Source organism: Eleutherodactylus coqui, unplaced genomic scaffold, assembly GCF_035609145.1.
Source record: "Eleutherodactylus coqui strain aEleCoq1 unplaced genomic scaffold, aEleCoq1.hap1 HAP1_SCAFFOLD_30, whole genome shotgun sequence".
NCBI classification, from domain to species: Eukaryota; Metazoa; Chordata; class Amphibia; order Anura; family Eleutherodactylidae; genus Eleutherodactylus; species Eleutherodactylus coqui.
The window spans coordinates 281,987-308,326 of record NW_027102247.1 but is presented as its reverse complement, the minus strand read 5'-3'; the positions used below and the strand labels follow the sequence as shown (position 1 = coordinate 308,326).

Sequence of the window (26,340 nt, the reverse complement as noted above, 5' to 3'; positions counted from 1 at the left end):
AACTGGAGGTAAGTATTGGGGTCTCTTGGGGCCGCCGTGACGGGCTCCGCCCCGGAATTCCATGGCGGAGCCCGTCACAGCCATGTGCAGCCGGCTTTACAGCGTGGGTAATCAGGAGTTAAAAACATAAATAAGGTAAAACAAAAAAACAAATTCAAATCACGTTTTATTATTTATTAAAAATGTGGATTTTACACCAAGTGTCATTCCCAGATAAAACAAAGGCCGCTGTGTTTGGGTATCTTTTCTGTTTACTCAATCGGTGTAAAATATTGCGCAGTTTTTCAGGATCCTCCGTCATAATTCTTTGAAAGAAAAAGCTTATTAAAAAAAAAAAAAAAGGTGAGTCACAGGCAAAAAGCAGTCCATAAAACGAAGGGTTTCAAGATTGCTGAACGTCGAGGGTCTCTTCACTGTCGGACAGCCTTCCCATTCTCAAGGACGTCAGATCTGCAGGAAATGATGAAAAATCAGCAGGTTAACAGTCACATCACACCAGTATTACTGATCTCTAGATCCGCTCCACCCACTTACATTGACCACTACTCCCCCAACCTGGTCAGAACAATCATATATAATAAATATATATACATACGTACACGTACGGCAATGCCTTATCAGTTACAGTAGTGATCATAGGTAATGGCAAGCAGGGACACCTGTTGTCATGGCAACCCATCGGCCCGCCATGATTACAAGGGCCAGACGACATAACATAGGGAGCACGCTCCCTTGGGGAATCCTTTACTTGCTGCCATCTCAAAACTTTGCAGGACAACCTATGGTTTCTCTTGGTATCATTTTGGACTACATGCCACTTTTTCATCGTTTTTTATGATATTTTTTTGGGGGGGGGAATTGAATGACCCAAAAAGTACAATTCTGACATTTTGGCTTTTTTTCTGACAACATAAATGATGCTGATTTTTTGAGAGTTCAAATTGTTATGGACACGAAGATACCAAATAGATTTTAGATGTTCTTATTTCATCACCGGTGCTCAGGAAAGATGTTACAGTATTGGAGGGGGTTCAAAGAAGAGCGACTAAACTAATACAGGGGACTCAGGCTAGCTGTGGTCCAGTTGCAAGGGCTGTGAAAAACCCAGTGGTAGACCCGGAGAGCTTGCCTTAGCTTGCTCGATGGGCCTGCCTCGATCTGGGAGGTCGAGGAGGGTCAACCGTTGAGGGCTGCGGGGTAGTGTAGGGACAGTTAGTAAAACAGACAGTTTCATTACTGCTAACCGTCATCAGAATATGCAGCATGATAGAAACACACGCTCATCATAACCTCAGGACACATTTTACCTGCACATAACCCTCAGGCGTCATTTGACGACACATTGCTCATTCTCGCCCCTGCCCTCTCCATCAAACTCAGAGAGATGGCGCTGATTTTGTACCTCCTTAACCCCTTATTGACCGCCCTATAGTGTTTTTAATCCCCACAGCCATAAAAACATGCTCATGCTGAGGATTACAGCCCTGGGGTCTGTGGACATGACAGCTCCTTGTTGTCAGCTGCCCGAGTGACCCCCAGTCACGCTATTGCCGTTATCCAAGTAAACAGTTAAAAACTTTAAAATTTCATCTTTCCTCATATCCGTGAGTGGAGATGAAATTACATACCTAAAGCCCCCGGATTTATCCGCGGACCTTACCCCAGATTGCCGGGGTAATTTAAAATCTCCCTGTTGCTGGCTAGCAAACGTAGCTGAAAGCCTGGAGATTTCACGATGGGCACCGGTCCCGGCGCTCTCCCCGACACCCGGTTTGAATTTGGCGCCAAAAACCTCATGGCGCGTCTTGCTCCTTGCGGCCTCTCGCCGCCGCGACTGCTCTTATGACCGCCTCTCTTTGCAGTGGGACTCGGGCTGAGTCGCGCCGGGGGGGGTGTTTCTTCGCTTCGGGCGGCCTCGCCCGGCATCCCCCTCTTGTGCTGCTCCCTCTCCGGATACCGGCTCCCTTGCTGCTGGCTCGAGTGGCCCCCCCGACTCCGATCCCGACCTGCAGCTGGCGATTAACTCCTCCAGCCACTCGGCGCCATTCCGCTGGATTGCTTCTTGAATCTGTAGCCGCAAATCTTCCATCCTCAGTCTTGGGTCTTCTTGCTTCCACGGACCACTCTGGCACACTCTCCCTCTTCTTGCTTGCCCGGAGCAGGTGAGTTTAATTCAGGCGCGGGTCTCCTGCGGATCCGGACGGCTTCCATAGGCCTCAATAGAAGCCTGCGGGAGCCGTCCCCGCGGGAGTCCCACGCCTGAATGTATCATGTCCGGATTTTTTTCTGCACATGGGACCCGCGCCTGCAGGAAAAATGACATCCGCAGATATTTTACTACCTGCGGGTGTCTAATGCATCCCTATGGGGCGTGGATCCGCGTGCAGGAAAAACGATGCGGATTCAAAATCCGAATTTGCCCGTGGACATGGGGCCTAAGGCGGATTTTAACTCTTCTCCTGCCCGCGGATCCGCATCCCATAGGGATGCATTGATCACCCGCGGGTAGATAAATACCCGCGGATGATCAATAAAAGTGATTTTTTTTAAAATTGAGCATGAAAAAATCTGGACCATGCTCCATTTTCGTGCGGGAGACCAAAATCGGAATTTACTCACCTGCTCCGGATCTTCCCTTCGCCGCGGCTGGCTGTATAACATATCCAGTCGTGTGAGACCGGCCTTCGGTAGATCGCTACCTTTTTATCACGTGACCAGGGACAGCTCAACGAGACCACCGATCACTGCTCCAGGCTCTTGGTGACCTTTGTTAGCCGGGAGCACAGAGATTTAAAATTTACCGGGCTCCCTAGCTGCTGCGCATGTGTCTGGCATTTTAAGGCAGGTTCATGCGCAGAAGCCGGAGAAGGTCCACGAAGGAGGATCACATCGAGGTTCAAATACGGAGGCCTCCGGTAAGAAGTTTCATCTCCTCTCACCGATCAAAGAGGGGAGATTAAACTTCAACTTTTTCTTAACTTTTACATGATCGCCGTTATCCAACCGAGGATAAGAATCCCGTCGGGGGACATCGCCGGAGGCCTTAGGGAAATATTTTCACCTTCCCTTACGGATTGGATTCGTGACAGGAGGTGAAGCTGTAACTCTTTTACTTTTACATGATCGCCGTTATCCATTGGCTAATGGCAATCACGTGACTGGGGACCACGTACTGCGGCCCACCATGAAATCTCCAGGCTCTCAGCTATGTTTGGTAGCCAGGAGCAGGGATATCTTAAATTACTCAGGCAATCTGCGGCTCTTGCATCGGCCAACGTTGACGACGGGCGCGTGCGCAGAAGCTGAGGTGAGGTCCAAGGGTAAATCCGGGGGCCTTAGGTATGTAATTGCATCTCCCCTCACGAATATGAGCGAAGATTACATTTTACCATTTTTTAACTTTCTGTTGACTTTTAAGGGTGACTGGTGGTCGCGCCAACAGCAGGGAGTTGTCATGTCAAGCACTGAGCTCCCATGAACGGCGGAGTCGTAGTCATGCAATGAGACTAGTGCTACGTGACCAAGATCGCTGTATAGCCCTGCGACCTCACACTCTCGGGCCGGCTTCACACCACCGGTTTCCTATTATTCAATCCACAGTCGTCGTCCACACGGAGGATCTGCAGCAAATCACATGCATTGAAAGATACATACTACTGCTACTTCCTTCACACTCGCGGTCATCTGCATTACAGAATCTGCAGGAACGCAGGGTCGCCGGCTGGGGTAACGGCCAGATTCCGCTGTGGTATCCCGCATTCGGAATGTGAAGCGGTCGTGTGCAGCTGGCCTTACTGAAGACAATGTAGTTGCGATACAACTCACAAGTAGCTACGACCAATATATTGCAAAAATCCAACCTCGGTGAGGTTTTAGCACTCTATAGGTTGTGGGAACTTGCGCGACCCCATTGATATATTTGAGAATGCAAGTTCACAGGGCTGCACAGCGATCTTTGGTCACATGACCCATGTCATGGCGAAAGACTCCATAGAGCTCCAGCCTTAGGGCTCATGTCCACGATTGTGTTCTCACCGCAGAGACGCAGCGTTTTACGCATACCACCGTGGGCTCTTCGGCCAGATTCACACAGATGTATTTGCGTAGCATATTACGCATGAAAAATATACATGCTAAATACACGTCAGTAGAACCCGCTGATTGCAGCGAGTTCCTTCACATAAGTGTATTTTGCATGCGCATTTTGTCCAAAAAAAAAGCAGTCCCCTTTATTTTCTCGTGCATTTCTGCAGGGGAAGAACATGTATTATTCTAATTACACTAATTGCCTATTTCAATAAATGGCGGCATGGTTGCGTGTTTTTTTGCGCTTGCAAATGTGCTTGATTCATGCTAACAAAAGTACAGTAAGGGCCGCTTCACACAAACATATTTGTTTCAATGGGTGCCTTCAGAATTCTCTTTACAATATAGTTGCGTATAGGCTGCGGGTATATCCGCGACCACGGAGCACAATAGGCTCTATGCTGCGGATATCCGCGGTAAAATAGAACCTGCTGCGTTCTCTTTTCTGCTTCCATGGGTGGAAATTCTGCAGGAAATCCGGCAGCGGAATTTCCGCCCGTGTGCACGGGGCCTAAGGCTGCTCTAAGACGTGCGTTCAGAAAACACAGCTTAAAATCGTGGGTTTTTTACCTCAATTTTGAGCAGCACTTTTGAACGCATGGTAAAGCGGTTTTAATGCACCCCACAATTGTGATGGGTGGGGAGGTGCGTTAGAAAACGCAAATACAGGACAGATAGCGCTTAAAAATCACCGCTTCCGAGCTCACGTCTGAGTAATCGCATTCAAATCAATAGAAACAGTATACCGCAATAAAAAGCGGTGTGTGTGTGTGATTCTCATCTAGCGCAGGAAACGCGTTAATAGGGCTAATTCATGTATGGAAATTCGTTTTGCAGCTTTCCTAGCTATCCTCCGGCACGGCTACTTACCCGAAGTGATGCGAGGCGGTTTTGAGATAAAAATGCCTCACATCCGCGGGGAAATTGCATGTTGGCGAGGGAGTGATTCACGGCCCGATATCGCACTCGTCCGTGTGACGTTAGCTTTATAGTTTGGGGGATAGTTCTGGTATACACGCTGATTTTGTAGCATAGATGCGCTGTGAATTGAGGTGAATATATATTTTGGCAAGTCAGTCAATGGACCTAAAAGAGGAGTCAAGGCATGATCTACTGACTTAGGGCTAATGCCCACGGATGGATTTCTGCCGCGTTTCATGAACCTAATAATAGCTTACTGCCTTTAAATGTTCACACAGCATGAAAGAAATCGTGCCATGTTCTAATTGCCACGGGAAAACGCGCAGCCGGCGTCCATTGCAGTCAATTGAAGCCATGCATCACGTGATACATGGCGGAAGTATAGCATGATTACGCGTTTTTTTTGTTTTTTTCAGCCTCACTGCGGCTGTAGATTGCTGCGCCCGTGTGAAGGAGTCCTAAAGAATATTTAACATTAAGCAAAAACTAGTGCCAGATTCTTGACAAGCACACAAGCTACCGCTAATCTCTGCGCCAAAACTATGCCAAATGATTGTGCCCCAATACCTTTACCTTACTTATATTTGTTACTGTATTACTTTATTATTGCAACACACTGTATGCAAATGAGCCAGGTGTCTGGCAGGCTGATGTCACTGCATTGTGAGGTCATCAATTTAGAAGTATAAATACCGGCAGCCATGTTAGTCAGTCTCCACTGCAGCTTGGAGACGGGAGGTGGGGGAAACCCTATCTCCTCCGAGAAGCCACAGAACTGGACCTTTTTTTATTTTTAGCTGAGTGCATTTTTAATGCAGCACACAAGGGGGAGACAGCGGCCTACCAAAATCTACTGGGTCATATGACGCGGCTGGCGGTGGGCGGGGAAGCGGTTTTTACTCTATCTTCCGCTGTGCTACAGCGGAAGATAGCGTGACGGATGGCTTCCATTGACTAGAATGGAGGCCGGCCACGCGTACACCCGCGGCAAATAAAGCATACCGCGGGTGAGGTCGGGTGATTTCACAGTGCGGAATTCCGCGATGGAATTCCGCACCGTGAGCATTGAGCTATTAGGTTCAATAGAACCTAATAGCTGCGGGCAATGCAGCGGACTTACGCAGCGTATTACGCAGCGGAAATCCCTCCGTGGGAAGGAGCCCTAACTTTAGCCAGCAGAAGGCGCCATAGTATAAGGCAGAAAAAGAAAAGCCCCTAGGCAACCCCGAATCCAAAATTGGATTGCAGAGGGTTAAAGAGGCCCTGTCCTTTTTAGAACGACGGGGTAAAATCATACGTCCTGATCAGCCCCGCCCCTGACACGTTGGCACTTTGCGATAAATAAGTGGCTTTTGTGTTGCAGTTTGGGTACCCAGTCTCTAAAAGGTTCGCCATCACTGATATAGAGGAAGCCCCGACATGTTGGACATGTTGGATACACATGGGAGTGCAGCGCCAAAAACACATGGAACCGTAGTGAGAGGAAAAACAGTGTGAAAATGGCCTTATAAAGATATATTTTTACATTTAGGCTGGATTCCGACGAGCTTACGCATATTTGCACAGACAAAGAAATAACACGCAACGATTATCTCAGCTAGTGAAATAGACAATTAGTATAATATGCGTTCTTTCCCTATGAGAATGTGCGAGAAAATATAGTATGCTGCGTATTTTTTTGTGCGATCGAAATGCACAATGTATGTACGTACGTGCGTGTATGTATGTACGTACGTGCATGTATGTATGTATGTACGTACGTGTATGTATGTACGTACGTGCGTGTATGTATGTACGTACGTGCGTGTATGTATGTACGTACGTGCGTGCATGTATGTACGTACGTGTATGTATGTATGTATGTACGTACGTGCATGTACGTGCGTGTATGTATGTACGTATGTACGTACATGCGTTTATGTATGTACGTGCGTGTATGTATGTACGTACGTACGCGTGTGTACGTACGCGTGTGTATGTACGTACGCGTGTGTACGTACGCGTGTGTATGTACGTACGCGTGTGTACACGTACGTCGAATTTGGACAATAATTTGCTGTGCTAAAATTTCATTTTATAGGCCGGATAACAGATTACATAAAATTTTTGAATTTTTATTTTTTATTTGGCATTTTTGGATACACTAATAGCTTTTATTTATTTTCTTGCAAACGTACAGGTGCCATCACAATACTGTACCAAATTAGCACACAGCTAACAAAGCTTCGGAAAAACATACTAATTGTCCAAATGAGATGTCTGGATCTATTAAAGTTGTGGTGAAGAAAAGCAGGGACAGTATGTAGCTTATAGCGGTTTAGAGATTTATTAGAGATCTCCTGTGTGATCGTTGTCCGGGTCTCCTGGACTCATGGTTAGTGTAGGGAATAGCGGTATAACCAGGAGCTTAGAAGTTCGCCCGCTAGCTTCACGTTTTGTCTAAAATGTCAAGTAATACCTGTTCTTTATAATCAGCCTATCTGTTAGTAGTGGTTGCATTTTTGGCTTCTGTATGCAGTGTTTTCTATCTCTGTGTATTCTGTTCCGTCTCTGTTATATGCCATGCGTGTGTCCTGTTCTGTGGCTCCTAGGATCAGCTATGGCCCAGTTCCGAAGACCGCTGGGCCGCCCTCTTATTTGGGCGATGTCTACGCTTAGGTTGGGCCACTGTCGACCCCCCCCCCCCCTTTTAGCACAGGGTCAGTGGCATGGATTCCATGTGAATTTCCTGTGTGCATGTATACTACTAGACTACTAGTCCTTTGGTCACGATGGTGTTGGCAGTCTGCTAAATCTGCCGACACGATCATAACAGTCTGTTCAGAAAGCCACATAGTACTGATTACATTTTGGGTCCTATTTGTGCATACTAACATAACATTAGGGCCACAATGGGTACATTTCTGAAAACAATACAAACAGGGGTATCCATTTTGGGGTGTCAGTGCACATGAAAATGATTTTGGGGGAAAAAATTTTAGAATAGCACATTACCCGAACCCTTTTTTTTTTTTTTTAATCTAAATTGCATTAATTTCTGAAAATGTGGGATCTAAATAATGTGGCGCGCATGCGCAGAAGCGGGCGAGCCCGGCAAATTCAAAATCTCCCTGCACCCGGCTGTCACAGATAGCCGAGTGCAGGGAGATATGACTGGGATAACGGTGATCATATAAAGTTAAAAAGTAAAAAAAAAAAAAAAGTTAAAAGTTTAAAAAGTTAAAGTTTCATCTCCCCTTACGGATCGTATCCGTAAGGGGGATGAAATTACGTACCCAAGGTCCCGGATTTGTTCCCTGGTGGGATGTTGATCCGTGGACCTTACCCCAGCTTCTGCGCATGCGCCCGTCAGCATGATGGCGGACGCATGCGCAAAAGTGAAAGATTGCCCAATAAATGTAACATCTCCCTGCTGCTGGCTACCAAAGGTCGCCAAGAGCCTGGAGATGTCACGGGGAGCCGCGGTATACGGTTACTGGTCACGTGATCGCCGTTATCCAATGCATAATGGCGATCACGTAAAAGTTCTTTAAAAAGTGGCAGTTTCATCTCCCCTCACCGAAGCGATCGGTGAGAGGAGATGAAACATCTTCTCGGAGGCTTCCGCATTTGAATCCAGATGCGATTATCCTCCATGGATCCTGCCAGCTCCTGGGTATGCGCCCGCCGGCAAAATGCCGGACACATTCGCAGGAGCTGGGGAGCCCAGGAAATTTTAAATCTCCTTGCTCCCAGCGACCAATGGTTGCTGCGTGCTTGGAGCAGTGACCGGGGGCCTCGTTGAGCGGTCCCCGGTCACATGATAAAGTAGCGAACTAACATTAGGCCGGTCACACATGACCGGAGAGGAATTACGGGTTCTGCATGCGCTTGATCAACGGTAATCCACGGATCAATCGCATGCATTGGATTACACAATTCCCCCCAATTAGCAGGTCGGAATTGCGTAATCCACTCGCAGAAACCACACACACATATATACACACACACACACGGCTCTCACCCTGCAGCTGCTCCTCCTCAGCGATGCTCTCCTTGCTGCAGAGATCATGTTCTCTGCACTCCCCTTCCCTCCTCCGCGGCCGTTGTCAGTCTGCTATCGGCACTCCTCTATTACTGTCTGCATTAGACAGAACAAGCCGAGAGCAGACTGCCTACTGACAGCAGCACGGAGGAGTGAGGGAACTTACTGCATAGGCGGCGGGCCGGATTCGGCCTGCGGGCATTGTTTGACACCTGTGCTCTAGATCATACAAACTTCTAGGCTGTGGGAGTTGCCGTCCTAAATGCGCAGACCGGTGCCAGCGGCCGGGGAGTGACGTTTCTGTGTGGGGCTCTGCGATCCCTGCACAGAAATAGAGCATGCCGCGGTTTGTTTTCCACGTGTGATTTCGCGCGGACAAACCGCGGCCGTCTGCCTAGGATTGCGTTTTCTAACGCAATCCTATAGCAGCTTCCATGGGTGGAAATTCTGCGGGAAATCCGGCAGCGGAATTTCCGCCCGTGTGCACGGGGCCTAGGGCTGCTCTAAGACGTGCATTCAGAAAACACAGCTTAAAATCGTGGGTTTTTTACCTCAATTTTTAGCAGCACTTTTGAACGCATGGTAAAGCGGTTTTAATGCACCCCACAATTGTGATGGGTGGGGAGGTGCGTTAGAAAACGCAAATACAGGACAGATAGCGCTTAAAAATCACCGCTTCCGAGCTCACGTCTGAGTAATCGCATTCAAATCAATGGAAGCAGTATACCGCAATAAAAAGTGGTGTGTGTGTGTGATTTTCATCTAGTGCAGGAAACGCGTTAATAGGGCTAATTCATGTATGGAAATTCGTTTTGCAGCTGTATGCAGCATGATTTAGGTATGGGTACGCGGTGAGAAAGGTAAGGGGGGGGCCCTGAGCTGAACTTTTGCACCCGGGCCCTTGAGCCTTTAGGTACGCCCCTGACCCTAAGGGTGTTTCTCACCTCATCTTTCTGCATTTTATATACAAAAATGACAGGAAAGGGTTGTGACCCGGCGGCCGTCGCAGGGAGAAGATGACCATCGCCACTGTATGCCACGGAAAGGGGTGAACGCGCGTGTGAACTGGCATTTCAAGCGCAACCCGATTACTGTAAACCTTGTTTATGCACAAATACGCTCCACTGCGACAATAGTCTTGGCGTGTACACTCGTCTGCCGAAGCCCTAGGGCCTCTTTCACACGGCGTGCTAAATTTAGCAGAAAAGCGGTCGCAGAAACCGCAATGATTTTTACGTGCATTTGCGCTCCCGATATTCCATTAGAGTCTAAGGGGGTAAGCAAATTCGCTCTCATATGCATAAAATTGCGCCGAGGGCTCCTTCACACGAATGTACTTTAGTCCCCTTATAGTTCTGATCCCAGGAATGCACAAAAATAAAGACTGAAAAACTGGTTGCTCATTGGCAACCCCTGGCTGGGGTTCTGTACCAGCGAGAGATTATTTTAAAATTTAGTTCTTGGAGTCTGGAGTATACCGACCCCTTGTGTGTCAGGGCAAACGCTTTGACCCAATCATTCGGCTGCAGGTGCCTTCCCAATTCTTCTTCCCACGCGTGGACAAAGTCTAGGGGACCATCCCCCATCTCCCGGTCCAGCATCATCTTATAAAGTACTGAGATTGGGTGGCTGATGGGGGCTGTGGACATGCACAATTTTTCAAAGTCAGTGGGGTCTTCCGCCCCCCGGGACTCAGGACCCAGGGTGTCTATCGCACTCCTCAGCTGGAAGTATTCTAGCCACGTCCCTGGTGGAACGATGCGTCCTTCAAATAGTTCCGTCAGTGGTTTCAGATTGTCTCCTGTCATTACGTCTCTTAGTCGTGGCGCGGGGTTTATTGACGTGGTCGCTAGGGTTTTTCGGTGTAGGAAGGCCTCAAATTGGGGGTTAGCTAGTAGAGGTGTGAAGGGGCCTGGCACTGAGATCAGTTCTGTATCCCTTGCAAAGCCCGACCAGGCTCTTGTTAGCTGGTTCAGCAGTGGGGACATTACTGTAAGGCGCCTAATTAAGGTCTGCGGGATCCAGAATACTCCCTGCGTCTGCCTGGCATCTAGGTCGTATTCTAGTTCAACCCAGAGCTTGGAGCTCCGGTTCCTGAGCAGGTTTAGCACGCAGTTCGCTATGTTAGCTTTATAATACAGTGAAAAGTCTGGGAGGCCCAGGCCTCCCCTGGGTTTGTCTCTGGTCAGGGTTCTGTATTTAAGTCTGGGACTGCGGCCTCGCCAGACAAACTTAGTAATCAGGGAGCGGATGTGCTTAAAATAGGCCCTGTGCAGTTTTATGGGGAATGCTTGGCATATGTACAGGAACTTTGGTAAGACGTCCATTTTGACCGCGTTCACCCTTCCCGCCCAGGATAGGAAGAGGGGACTCCATTTCCCCAGGTCTCTCTCTAAGTTTGTTAGGAAGGGTTTAAAGTTTAGGTCGTATACGTTTGCGGGGTCTTCCGGCAGTTGTATTCCTAAGTATTTGAGGGATTTCGATTGCCATTTGAGTGGGAAAAGTTCCTGTAGGGAGTGTGCTTCGTCCCTTGGGAGGGAGATATTTAGCATTTCGGTTTTTTGCAGGTTGATTTTGAAGTTGCTAATTGCACTAAATTTGTCGAATTCCTGCAGAAGAACCGGGATCCCTATTCTCGGGCAGGATAAATATAGCAGGAGGTCGTCTGCGAATAAAGAGAGTTTAAGCTCCCTCTGGCCCAGTTTAACCCCTCTTATGGCATCGTTTTTTCTTATGGCGTTGGCCAGGGACTCCATCGTCAATATGTATAAAAAGGGGGACAGCGGGCAGCCCTGTCGCGTTCCGTTTCGTATGGGGATGTTATCTGAGAGGGCGCCGTTGATTCTGATCCTCGCCGAGGGGTTCCCGTATAGCGCCATAATCCACTCCCTCATGCGGGGCCCCAGTCCCACTCTCCCCAGTGTGCCCTCTAAGAACCTCCATCCGACCCTGTCGAAGGCCTTTTCGGCGTCGACCGCCATAAGGCCTAATGGAGACCTCTCTTGTCGGGCCCGCGAGATCAGTGACATGGTTTTTATTATATTGTCCCTCCCCTCTCTTCCCGGGACAAACCCCACCTGGTCTCTATGTATTAGTTTCGGGATGTATGGCTGAAGTCGGGTGGCGATTGACTTGGCGAAAAGTTTAACGTCTACGTTTAGGAGTGAAATAGGCCTGTAACTACCGCACTCCGTAGCGTCTTTTCCCGGTTTGGGTATTACGACCAGGTGTGCCTGCAAGGCCTGAGTCGGGAAGGGGCAGCCTCTGTTTATTGCATTGAAAGAATTGGTCAGCAATGGGGCTAATTCGTTTTTGAATAGTTTATAGAATTTTGGGGTCAGTCCGTCTGGGCCCGGGCTCTTGCCTACTTTTAGCTCTTTGATGAGGGCTGAGACTTCTGTGGGGGAGAAGTCCTCTTCCATTTCCGCGGACGCTTCTGGATCTATAGGTCCAGGAGCGTGGCTGTCTAGGTATTCCTCGACTTCACTGTCCCTCGGGGTCCGAGCGGGGTCTCTCTCTATGTTATATAGGCTGCTATAGTATTCGCGGAAGGCCTCGAGAATTTCGGTAGTTGAGTGGGCTACTCCTCCCTGTCGCTTTTGTATTTTCGGGATATAAGTCAGGGGGGCCTTGGGGTGTAGGGTCTTTGAGAGCCATTTCCCACATTTATCTCCATACTCGAACGCGCATCTGCGCATCTTGTCTCTGAATCCTAGTGTCCTTTGGTCCAGTATCGAGAGGATTTGTTGACGAATTGTGGAGATTTCCACTTTCGTGTTCTCTGTGGGTCTACCTTTGTTTAGTCTCTCTTTTGTCTGTAATTCTTCTAAGAGTCTTTTCAGTTTTGCTGACCTGTCTTTTTTTAAGCGGGATCCATGGGAGATGAAGACGCCTCGTAGGACGCACTTCAGGGCCTCCCATTTAATGGGGGGGTCTGTGTGGTCCTCCCTGTGTGTTTCCGCGAACATCTCTATTGTTTTTTTGATGTCTCCGGCGCAGACAGCGTCGTTAAGCAAATTGTCGTTGAGTTTCCACTGAAATGTTTTGGGAGGTCCTCCCACTCTAGAGAGACCCCCATAGATAGGGGCGTGGTCTGACCACAGGAAGGGGCCTATGGAGCACGAGGGGCCATGGTCCAACAGTCTGTGGGATATAAAAAGGTGGTCTATTCGGCTGTAGCTGTTATGCACCGCCGAATGGAAGCTATAGTCCCTGACCCCGGGGTGCAAAATCCTCCACAGGTCCACCAACCTCAGCCTATCTAGTTCTTTTTTGAATGTGCGACGTGCTGCGTGGGAGATGGGGGACTTACCAACCGACGAGTCCAGTCCTGGGTCCATCACTAGATTAAGGTCGCCGCCTAGGATCACGTCAGAGCCATCGGCGAAGTCAGCCAGTTTTCTCAAAGTTGTCAGCCCGAAGGAGATCTGGTCCTGATTGGGGAAATAAATGTTAGCAATTGAGATTATTGAATTCATGACCTCTAGTTTTAAGAAGATGTAACGGCCCTGTGGGTCGACCATTTGATCGATCACCTCATGTTGGAAGGACTTGTGTAGTGCCACCGAGACCCCCCTCGCCTTTTTTGTGGGGTGCGGGCTGTGGACCCACGTGGTGTAGAATTTAGAGGAAAAGCGTGGAATGTTGTCTGCTTTAAAGTGGGTCTCTTGCAGTAAGGCTACCATTATTTTTTTCTTATGTAAGTGATACAGAACTTGGCTTCTTTTCCCCGGAGTGTTCAGGCCTTTAACATTGTAAGTGCAGACTGTTACGTTGGCCATATCTCTAGTAGTTGAGTGAGCGTGTTTTGGAATGCTAGGTGACCAATCTTAGGGTGTGGGGGGGGGGGGAGGGTAAGGCACAAGTGGGAGAGGTGGGAAGGGGGGGTGAAAGAACAACACAGAAACAGACAGGAGAAATATAACATATATGGGGTGAGGCCCCATTAAACTTTCCTCAGTGCAGTTTAAGGAAAACACCTTACGTGGCAGCGCCCGGGCTGCACCCTCTGCTGGGGAACGAACGAAACCTGGCATCGGAGCTGTGCCCCGTTACGGCCGCGGCTAGAACAAATATAACAGTTAAACAGAATAACATTTTAAGGCTATAGCTTAGTGGCTCCGTTCTCAGGAGCGTTAGTGATGTCTCAGCGGGTCTCTGGAGCGGGTGGGCAAGCGGGGACGTCGGCTTGCGTTTGTCTCTTGACAGTTGGTCGGCATCTCAGAAGAGAGGGTCTGGGTTGTCAGCGTTTGGTTTTGTCGCTGGCTCTTTGCCATGGGGAGCCCACAGCGGGAGCCAGCGCCCCTACGTGTCTGGGCCAGTCCGGTAAGTCAATCATCGGGAGTTCGAATGTGTGCAGGAAATTGGGCAGATCCCCCAGGGACCTAAAGGTTGCTCTTTTGTTCCCTTTGCGCGCCTGCAGTTGGAAGGGGTAGCCCCATTGATATAGAATGTCCTTATCTCTCAGCGCCGTCAGTAGTGGTTTTAGTGCTCTTCTTTGTTGAAGTGTGCGGCGGGAAAGGTCTTGTAGGATGAGAATGGGGGACCCCTTGTAGTGTAGATTTCCAGCATCTCTAGCGCTTCTCATTATCTGTTCTTTCTCCTGGAAGAAGTGCACTCTGCACACTACATCTCGCGGCCTTGCGGGGTCTGCGGAGCGCGGGCCCAGAGTGCGGTGTATTCTGTCGATCTCTATGAGGTCTTCTGGTGGGCGTTTCAGTAAGTCATTGAAGAATTTTTGTGCCCAGGTGGCAAGTTGGTTGTGCTCGACCCTTTCGTCTAGGCCTCTTATGCGCAAATTGTTCCGCCTATGGCGGTTTTCAAGGTCGTCTAAGTGAAGAAACAACTCCGAAATTTGGGCCGACTGTGCTTGGATGACCTTTCTGTGCGAGTCGACAGTGTCAATTAGCTTTTCCTGTATTTCCTCCACTTCCCCAAGGCGTTGACCTACGAGCAGGATGTCTTTTTGTAGACCTGTAATGTCTCTTTTGTGGGATTGTTCGAGCTTATATAGAGATTCGTCCAGATCTCTTTTGGTGGGGAGTGAACGCAGGTGTGCGCGCCAATCCCATTGCTCCTCTTCGCAATGTGAGTCTGGTGGAGGGTGCTGGCGTGGGCCCCTTGTGTTTGCCCCTGAGGGTGATGAATAGGGGGAGCATGGGGGGCTACAGGGCTCTTGAGATACTGCCAGTTCTTCTGTGTCCTTTGTGGGCCGCCCCTCCCCCGCTGCTGTTTGTGTGCCTGGTGGGGAGTGCTGTAGCTCGGCCTGTGGTGTTGCCGTGTCAGGGTGGATTTTATCTGACCTGCTTTGCGATCCTCCCTGCGACTGTGAGCAGTTTGTGGATCTGGGCTCCCTGGACTGGCAGCTTGCGCTATCGTCCGAGTCGTCCGTCTCAGCGGCTCTCTCCTTCTGCACGCTGCTGCTAGGTCGCGCCGGACCTCCCGTCGGCGCCATCTTGATTTTTCCCCGCTCACCGGCCGCCTCTGCTTGCGGTCTCAGGAACGGCTCCAAACTGCCTGCACTGCGTTCCGGAGTGCGCCCCGAGGTGTTCTGGGCTCTCTTGCGCCCCATGACGTCTCTCTGTGCCGCTGTGATAGCTTGTGGAGCCTTAAAGAAGCCGCGGCCGCCGGAGCGCGTCTCAGAAGCGACTTACTCCGGCATCAGGTAGCTCCGCCCCCCCCTTTTTAAACTTTTTAAAAACTTTTTAAACTTTTTTTTTACTTTTTCACACTTTTTTTTTAAACTTTACATGATCACTGTCATCCACCCAGACACATGTTTTTACGTCCTCAGGGATTAAGGCCCACTTGGGCAGGACGTAAAAACACTATGGGCTGGTCACTAAGGGGTTAAGAATTAAATTATGCAAACCGAATAATACGAAATGTAACGATTGGCCAATTTTGCATCTTTCAAATAATGTGGAATATGATTTAGACGCGTTACCACTGAGAAACAAGGCGAGGTTCATCCATAGACTCATCACAACAGTTCTTTTGTTTTATTATTGTGATTTGCATTTTATGTACTTTGTCAAATCAATAATTTAGAAAATCAAATAAATATTTGTTGATGAAAATGGACAAATGTTTCCGCTTACCTGTACAGAGCTGACGGAAAATGCGTTTTTCCCATGGAATCGGCTCTTTAACCCCTTAACGACGGCCCCATCGGGATTCTACGTCCTGGCCGGCTGGGCTTTATTCCTAGAGGACGTAGTTTTATGCATCCTCTAGGAATGACAGCCCTGCAGGCTCAGGACGTGATAGCTCCATGCTGCCGGTTACCGGAGGTAGCCGACAGCATGGAGCTGTCATCCCGGGCCGCGGGACCCCACCCCCGGTCACGCGATCGCGTTAAACTCAATGGAAAGTTAAAAACAATTAAAGTTTCAGCTCCCCTTACGGATCGGATCCGTAAGGGGAGCTGAGAGTACTCACCTCCGGTCCTCCGCAGCGTCCGGATCCTTCTGTCTTCTCCCCGGCACTGCCGCCGGCGTCTGCGCGTGCGCGCCAGACGCATTACGTCACGCGCATGCACAGAGAGCCGGGAGGCCCGGGAAATTTAAAAATTCCCTGCTCTCGACTAGAATGAGTAGCCGAGAGCAGGGAGCTGTCACCGGGAGCTGCTGTATGCGGTTCCCGCTCACATGATCCACCATTTTGCTTTTGTTGGTATCGGGTTGCATGCATTGATCGTGTCCTGTATGTGATAGTATAATATAGATATTTTCCCCGCTGTGGTGGTGGTGTTACCTATTATGTCCGCCACTATGTTCGTTGTCACTGTTATTTCCGCCAAATTCTTTTACATCTGTGACTGAAGGCTTAGAAGGGTATTTCAATCTCAGCAAATAAAAGTAATACCTTGTATAATCAAAAATTAAAATTTTCCAATATAATTTATAAGCGACTATATGCATAAAACAATGCGGGTGTCCCGTAGTGTACTAACGGTCTATGTGATGCCGACTCTGTCGGCAGAGACTGCGTATGGCAGCGAGTGTACTGCGCATGACTACGTATCTCACGTACACGATCATGCGATGTGTGACTGTCTTTTTTCTTCTAATTCCCTGCTCTGTTTCATCGTGGGGGTTGCATATGTATTGCGTATGGACAGTGCTGTATATACGCTGCCCATACAAAAGTATAGGGCTCACACTGCGTGGTATGTGGAGAAATAGAGCAAGCTGCCATCTTTTCCTCGCTCGGATCTACACACAGTGTTTACACGCTAATGTGAATGGATCAATAAAAGTCAGACAACAAAAAAAAAAAAATCACAGAGAGCGGCCATATACTCACTGATATACTGATTCACCACGTGTCACACGGCAGTACATCGCATGAGCCCTAAAGTAGAACATGCTGCGTACCTATTTATGTAGTCTAATAGAGCCTCATGAGTGTGAATAAGCTGGTTCCTTTGGGTAAGTGAGATTTTTGGCCCGTGCGAAAGGGGCATTACTGTATGCTAAACTGTTCACTTCATTTTCATTGCCTTCTATGACATTTATGGAAATGGCACGGCACAAATTATTGTTAGGGGTTCCATCACAGGTGCGAAAATCAGCATCCCCACCACACTCCCCTTGTGCAGCTGTACCGCCTCCACACTCCCCGCATGTAACCGCGCCGCCTCCACACTCCCCGCATGTAAACACACCGTCACTACACTCCCCAGCATGTAACCACACCGTCACCACACTCCCCGCATGTAACCCCACCATCACCACACCGCCCTTATGTAACCGTACCGCCACCACACTCCCAGCATGTAACCGTACCATCACCACACCTTCCTCATGTAACCATTGCGCCTCCACACTCTCCGCACCGTCACCACACTCCCCGCACATAACCGCACCGCCACCACAATTCCCTCATGTTACCGTGCCGCCACTACACTCCCTGCACGTAACCGCGCCGCCACCACACTCCCTGCACGTAACCGCGCCGCCACTGTCAAAATATGCAGTACATCCCTAGATAAATTCGTTAAGGGGTCTAGTTTTTAAAATGGGGTCATTTGTGGGGGTTCTATATGGTTTTGGGCGCTCAAGAACTCTACAAGTGGGCAATGGGGCCTAAAAGGACTTCAAGCAAAATCTATGTTCTGAAAGCCACCGATTACTCCTTTTATTTTGGGCCCCGTTGTGTATCCAGACATAAGATTAGGGCCACAATGGGTATGTCTCTGAACACGGGACAAACAGGGGTATCCATTTTTGGGTGCAAGTCTTCCTTCATATGTGTGCTGTACAAAAAAAGCTGTTTTTAAAATGACAGAATTGCCGAAAAAACGAAAATCACAATTTTTTCCTTTTGCTTGGTTTGAATTCATTCAAAAACTGTGGGGTCAAAATATGCAGTACACCCCTAGATAAATTCCTTAAGGGGTCTAGTTTTCAAAATGGGGTCATTTGTGGGGGGTTTCTATTGTTTTGGGCGCTCAAGAACTCTACATGTGTGCTATGGGGCCTAAAAGGACTTCAAGCAAAATTTCTGTTTTGAAAGACACTGACTACTCCTTTCATTTTGGGCCCCGTTGTGGACTCAGATATAACAATAGGGCCACAATGGGTATATTTCTGAACACGGGAGAAATAGGGGTATCCATTTTGGGGTGTAAATCATGATTTTCATGTAAACTATAGGAAAAAAATATGTCTTTAAAATAACAGATTTGCAAAAATATGAAATTTTACTTTTTCTCCTCTAAATTGAATTAATTCCTGAAAAAAAACTGTGGGGTCAAAATACTCATGACACCCCTCAGTGAATACATTAAGGGGTGTAGTTTTTAAAATGAGGTCATTTGGGGGGGGTATCTATTATTCTGACACTCATGAGCCTTTCCAATCTCGGCTTGGTATAGAAAAACAAAGTGTTCCTCAAAATGCTAAAAAGTAATGTTAAATTTGTACGTCTCCTAAATAGTTAAAAAAAACCGAAAGTTTTTCCAATGTGCGCCCAAAATAAAGTAAACGGGTGGAAATATAAATCTTAGCAAAAATTTCTATATTATGTTTGCACATATTTAAGATATTGCAGTTGGAAATGTGAAAAAATGACGATTTTTTTCAAAATTTTCCCAATTTTGGCGCTTTTAATAAATAAACACAATTTCTATCGGTCTATTTTTTCCGCCTAAATGAAGCACAACATGTGGCGAAAAAACAATGTCAGAATCGCTTGGATATGCAAAACCTTTCTGGTGTTTTTCCATGTTAAAGTGACACATGTCAGATTTGCCAAATTTGGCCTGGTCATTAAGGCGCAAACAGGCTTGGTCACTAAGGGGTTAAATATGAGCCATACAGAAGTTATTCACTTACCTGCTCCGTTGCTGGCGTCCCCGTCTCCATGGCTCCGTCTAATTTCGCTGGCTTCTTGCTTTTTTAGACGCGCTTGCGCTGTGCGGTCTTCTGCCTGGTGAATGGGGCCGCTCGTGCCGGAGAGCTGCTCACCGCGTCGTCATCGTAGCTCCGCCCCGTCACGTGTGCCGATTCCAGCCAGAAATCTTAGGCTTAGTTTTGTCCCAATATACGGCCGTGACAATCACCAGCGATCCTTTTTTTTAGAGGATTAAATCGCATCGCTGCCGCGCACATTAAAAACCGCATGTTTTTGTTTAACGTGCAAGTCGGTAGGACTTTCCAATGTTAACATTGCAGCGCATATTTTTCGCCTTGTGATGCGCTAAAACGCAGCCTCCATAGGATTACATGGGAGATTTTAAAAAACGCACTGCGCAGAAGGACACAGCAGGCTGTGATTTTCTCTCTCAACATCACATCAGTGAAAACCTTGCTGAAGGGAAGGGAACCGTCGGGAATCATTGGCTGCGAAATCTGCTTTTTTTTTTCAATAACCAACGCATCGGTTAAAAATGGCGCGATTTTACCCGCCGGTTTGAAACCACCCTAGAGAAAAATAGGGCAAAAAGATGGAGAACTGGGAGGTGACCCGCTAATCTCTATGGTGCTGTAAGTTTGGGTAAATCCAATAGGTGGTGCAGCACGTTTCTGTAAAACCAACAGAGGGCGCTGCAATGTTACTGTAGAAACCAATGGAAAGCATGGCAGGTAGCTATACATAAACTATACAAAATCTGATTGGTTGCTGCTGCCGCCGCCATTTTTTTAAAAGGTACGCTCAGTTCTTTCATAGAGAACAAGAAGGTAGGTACTTACAATTCAGGTAGGTAGGTTCAGTTTGGGCCTGGGAGAGACTCCAGTGGAGACTGACGGAAAAATGGCTGCTTACAACCTGTGGTCCTTGTTTCGGGTGCGTGTGTCACCATCGATCTAATGTATCTTACTGCATAGATATATATCTAGCTATAAAAATAGATAGTTATATATCAATATAGATATTTCTAAAAATATCTAGCTTTACGTATAAATGTAAACTTCTATAGTTATGGTTTTGTAAGGCTGAAAACAGACATACAGAATTTGTATTATTATCAGCATTATTCTTATAATTGCCATTGATGTTATTCCAGGGTCAGGTAATACACTGCATGAGGCTTTGACCAATTTTTACTATTTTAGGTAAAAAGCTGCATTGACTGCACTTCTGCATTTAGTGCGATATGGTAGGACTGCAAGCAAAGCCTGAGACAAGATCTTGGTGCGCCCCATGACAATACATATCAGGTAGGTATCCTGCCCTAGAGGTATGAAGGCACCATACAGCAGCACTCATCTGTAATCCAACCTGCAGGGACATTGTGTGCTGCTGTAAAGGGAGGCCGGAACCGGGGCCCGCAAGGCCGTAGGTGAAGGCGATCATGACGGGGTTAACGGGGAGGAAAGGGTTAATATTTTAAATGAAAATAAGGTGAGGTGGAGGTTAAAAGGGAGGGGGTGTAATGAGGGGGAGCAAAGGTTTATGGGATAGAAAGAGCGGGAAGAAAAGGGGGAGGAGTCATTCCGGGAGCAGCAGAGGAAGAAGAAGGACCTGGAACCTGGACGGGGAGAAGAGTGAAGACCGAAGAAAAAAGACAGCAGGATAAGAATTTAAGCGTGGCAGCTGAGGAGGATCGGGAGGACCTGAAGCAGAGGACGATCGGGTGAAGACAGAAGAAATTAGAAGACCTACCTGAAGACCTGAGCAGGAAGACCGCTGGTGAGAAGATCGGAGCAAGAAGACCGCTGGTGAGAAGACCAGAGCAGGAAGACCGCTGGTGAGGAGATCGGAGCAAGAAGACCGTTAGTGAGAAGACCGGAGCAGGAAGATCGCTGTTCAGAAGACCGGAGCACAAAACACCGTTGGTGACAGGACCTGAGCAGGAAGATTGCCCCCGGTGGAGATCGGAGGTACTGCAGTTCAAGAAGAGCCTGAAGAGATGGAAGCGCTGATGGAGAGGATCCGGGCAGCGGCAGCTGAGCGAGGAATCGGGTGGCTCGAAAGACTGGCAAGTGAGGGAGAGGGGGGAGCGGCGGCAGTTCCAGAGAGGGAGAGGAGGCCGCGTCGGGCGCGTGCGCCGGAGAGGCTTAGCCCCGAGCACGCGCCTGTGCGCCGGCGCCGCACAGGGAGCCCATCTGTGGAACCTCCAGCCGGGCCAGCCCCCGCAGCGGCAGGGGGGGGGGCCAGGGCTGGGAGGAATCCTAATCGGCGGCGTGGCGCTGCGTGCAGCGCAGGTACCCGGGCTGCGAGGGGGCCGGGACCTGCGACTGCACAGTCGGCTCCAGGAGCAGTTAGAGGGGGGGGGGGCACTCCAGCGGTGAGGGTAGCAGAGAGGAGCGCCCTTGTCCCAGTTCGGCGAGAGGATCCGTGTCAGGACAGAGCAGAGGGTCCAGAGCTGCTGGAGGGGAGCAGTGTGGACCCAGCGGGAGGGTTAGCCGGGGGACCAGGGGAGGGGAGCTGGAGCAGGTGTTCGGCGGAAGAAGGGGACAGCAGCAGGCTGGTCCGGAGGATTTTATTAATGCCGGTTTTTTGAGTTCCAGCGGGGCGGCTGCGCGCGCAGCGGAGAGGCGGCAGTCGGCGGAGGAATCAGACGGATCGGGCGGGACATGGACGGATCCCAGGATGAGACGCCAGGAAGACGGAGCGGCGGCTGGTGGGCCCACAGCACCTGCGCAGCCCGGTGAGTCTACCACACAAAACACTGTAAATGTTATTGCTAGATCTGTGCCTGTAGGGGGGGGTATAGGTAGTGGTGCGGTCAGTTTTGCTGGTGCGCATGGGGGGGATAACGATTTGAGGGCACTTATGGGTTGTATGTGGGAATTCCTGCGGAGGCAGGAAATGGGGTCGGTCGGTTTGCCTGGAACGGCGTTTAACACGCCGGGTAGTGTGTCGTCTGGCGGGGAGGGCTTCCCCGCTGGGGCGACTGGGGGAGTCCAGGCAGGGGGAACGGGAGGGCCGGACGTGGGGCCATCGCCGGTGGCTGCATGGAGTACTTCAATGGCAACCCCTTCCAGTAGGGTAAGTACTCTAGGGGTCAGCTCGGGGGGGGCAGATGAAACGGCGTCAGGGGTGACGGTTGCCGTACAAACGGAAAGGGACGGGGAAGCAGTGCGGTTGGACGATAGGGCAAAAGGGGAGGTATACGTGTGTTTCGAGGGCCCGTTGGGAGCACATCTTAAGAAGGAAACGAGGGAGAAGATATGGCGGGACGAATTTGTAGAGATATTCTCCCTCTTGCCTTTGGAGAAATTTAATTTGGACAAAGGCAAAAGGACCGAATACAAGAAGGAGGAGGAAGAAAAACGCAGATGGCGTTTAATTCCTCAAACATTTAATAATTGGTTGCAGGCGTTCGCTATATTGGCCAGCGTAATTGGGGAGAAGGCGCCGGAGAACTGTTCCGGCCTCTTCTGTTATCTAGATTCGATAGGCGAGGCGTATCGGGTTTACGGGGGTCAAACCTGGTTAAGGTACGACGAACAGTTTAGGCAACGTAAGGCGGTGAGGCCGTCAATCCGTTGGGACCAAAAAGATATTGGTCTGTGGCTTCGGGTCATGGCACCTAGTCGATTTGGGCAGCCTTTTCACGGGGGAGCCGGGCCATCAGGCCTGGCTTCAACCTCACAGGGGGGAAACCAGGGGGGTCAGTCAGGGGGTAATAGAGTCGGTTTGTGTTGGCAATTTAATGAGGGCCAATGCAAATTCGGAGCAGGCTGCAGATTTAAGCATGTCTGCTCACACTGCAATGGCGGGTCACAAGGAGCATCAAAATGCTTTAAGAAAGGAAAAGGAAAGGCCGCAGGAGGGGGTGGAAAAAGGGAGGACGCCGGTGAGGCTGGAAGAGATGGTCAGGTTTCTAAATAGGTATCCTGACAGGGAAAAGGCGAAATTGTTGGAAGAAGGTTTTCGGGGGGGGTTTCACATCCCTCCCCCAAAACATGAGATTCCGTTATCAACAAAAAACCTACTCTCGGCCATGAGGAATCCGGAAGTGGTTTCGGAGAAACTGGCAAAAGAAATTAGCTTAGGGCGGATGGCAGGCCCCTTTCAGGAGCCTCCCCTCCGGAACTTCGTAGTGTCTCCCCTGGGAGTAGTACCTAAGAGGGAACCGAATAAGTTTCGGTTAATACACCATCTTTCTTATCCGAAAGGGGCATCAGTGAACGATGGTATAGACCCTGAGCTCTGTTCGGTGGTTTATACATCTTTTGATGCGGCACTAAAATGGGTAAGAAGGTATGGGAGGGGGGCGCTGTTAGCGAAAGCCGACATTGAGTCGGCGTTCCGCCTTTTGCCGGTTTCTCCAGATAGTATTCGCTTACTTGGTTGTTTTTGGGGAGGTAAGTATTTCGCCGATCGGTGTCTGCCCATGGGATGTTCAATCTCATGTGCATACTTCGAAGCCTTCAGCACTTTCTTGGAATGGGTAGTGAAAGACACTGCAAAGCAGCAGTCAGTAATTCACTACCTTGACGATTTTTTGTGTATTGGCCCAGCGGAATCGCCGATGTGTGCGACTCTGCTGGGAACGTTACAGTGGGTGGCGGATCGGTTCGGGGTGCCTTTGGCTCCCGACAAGACAGAGGGCCCTGCAACTTCTCTTCAGTTTTTGGGCATCTGGATTGATACGGAGGCGATGGTATGTCAATTACCGGAAGATAAGTTGCGGGATTTAAAATGCGAGGTAGAAAAGACACGGAAAGTCAAGAAAGTCACGCTGAAGGGGCTTCAGTCATTATTGGGCAAGTTGAATTTCGCTTGCAGAATAATGCCTATGGGGCGAATATTTTGTCGAAGAATGGCATCGGCCACGGCGGGAATTCGAGCCCCGCATCACTACATCAGAGTGGGGAGGAGTTTAAAAGGGGACCTAGCAGTCTGGGCTTCCTTTTTAAACAAATACAATGGGAGGTCCATGATAATCTCGGAAGTGAGTGAGAATGTGGACTACGAGTTGTTTACAGACGCGGCAGGGAGTGCGGGATTTGGGGCATTTTGCCAGGGGCAATGGTGTGTTGGGGAATGGCCAGTCAGATGGCGGGAGGAAGGTTTGACGAAGAATCTGGTATTGTTGGAACTGTTTCCAATAGTGGTGGCCGTGGCGCTTTGGGGCGATCGCCTTCAGAACAAGAAGGTGAGGTTCCATTGTGACAATATGGGGGTGGTGCAGGTGATCAATGCTTTGACCGCCTCATCACCCCCGGTGGTGAATTTGTTGCGCCACCTGGTATTGGAAACATTGAAGATGAATATTTGGATAGTGGCGGTGCACGTGCCGGGGATTGAGAATTCAATCGCGGATGCTCTTTCTCGGTTTCAGTGGGAGCGATTCAGGACCCTGGCCCCTCAGGCGGAGGACCGAGGGAGGACGTGCCCGTCTCATCTTTGGAGTGTGGTAAGAGAGCAGTGGGGCATCTAATCGAGAGGTCACTGGCTCAGGGTACTAGAGCTGCGTATATAGCAGCGTGGCAGGAGTGGGAAGGCTGGGTAGGTCAGCTTGGGATAGGAGAGGCGGAGGAAGATAGAGTGGGGGCGCTGTTAAGTTGGTTGGGTAAGGCAGAGCAGGATAATGTTTCGGTGTCACGAGCGAACAGGTTCATGGCAGGGGTAGCATTTGGGTGTAAGTTAAGGGGGGTGGGGGATATAACGAAGAATTTCCTAGTGAGACAAGCGTTGAAGGGTTTTAGAAAAGGTAAAGGCAGTGTGGACTTACGTAGACCAGTTTCGTTTGAGTTGTTAGAAAAGTTAGGGGGGGTACTGGAAGGCCTCTGCGATACGTTGTTCGAAAGATCGTTATTCAGGTTAGCGTTTTCACTGGCATTTTTTTGGGGCATTTAGGGTGGGGGAGTTGGTGTCCCCTAGTAAATCAGTTGGGGGAGGTTTACAGGGGGGGGGATGTTAGAAAAGTTGATGACCATTTAGAGTTGGTCATACGCCGATCAAAAACAGATCAGGCTGGGCGGGGACATTTGATTAGATTGGGTAGGGTTCACGGGTCAATAATGTGCCCCGTGTCGGCATGGGTTAGCTATACTGAGGTAGCGGGTAAGAGATTAGGCCCTTTATTGCAGCATGAGGGGGGCCAGTTTTTGTCACGCTTCCAGTTTACAGCGATCTTTGGGAAGGCGCTGAGGGAGCTCGGTTTAGATGAGTCGCAATTTGGGACACACTCGTTTAGGGTGGGGGCGGCTACAGAGGCACAGGTGCAAGGTTTGTCGGGCGAGTCGATTAGAAAAATCGGTAGGTGGCAATCTGGGAGATATAAATTGTATGTTCGTCCCCAGTTGCTGTAACAGTGTTAGGGGGGTAGGGGGTATAATGATAATCAAGGGGTGTTGGTCAATTTTGTTTTCTCCTTTTTGTTTCAGGTCCACAATCGGCGCTTGTGTGGATTATGGGCCACTCATATGTTTATTGGGGGGCGGAGAGGGCTAGTGTGAGGCAGGACGGGAGACAGTTGAGGTTTCCTAGGTCAGAGGCGGTCCTGAGATGGATGGGAGTTAGAGGGATGTCGTGGTGCAAAGTGTTGGAGGAGTTTGAGAGGATGGTGGGTTTAGACAGGGCCCCGGACATAGTTGTTATACATGCAGGGGGGAATGATTTGGGGAAAAGGCCCTTCAGGGATCTATCGAGGGATATCAGGTATGATATCCTGAGATTGTTAGCGGCGCATAAGAAGATGGTGGTGGTCTGGTCAGAGATCGTGCCTAGGCAGGTATGGAAGTTTGTGCGGACTGCAAGAGGATTAGACAAAGCGAGAATAAAGCTTAATAGGGAAGTATCTCGCTTTGTGGGAAGGAATGGGGGGGTCGCGGTGCGACACATAGACCTAGAGTCTGGCAGGGGGAATTATTGGAGACAAGATGGGGTGCATTTAAATGAGATAG

At 49.3% G+C, this 26,340-nt stretch overlaps 1 long non-coding RNA gene across 1 annotated transcript in view; it reads right to left on the bottom strand.

The window, feature by feature from the left end:
- Positions 1-281: 281 nt before the first annotated feature.
- LOC136601077 (uncharacterized) overlaps positions 282-26,340 on the bottom strand; it is a 94,259-nt gene continuing 68,200 nt past the window's right edge. The window contains exons 3-4 of the long non-coding RNA XR_010789290.1: positions 13,344-13,464; positions 282-450 (exon numbers count right to left, since the gene is read on the bottom strand). This is a non-coding gene — a long non-coding RNA (uncharacterized lncRNA). The remainder of the gene's footprint in view (positions 451-13,343; positions 13,465-26,340) is intronic.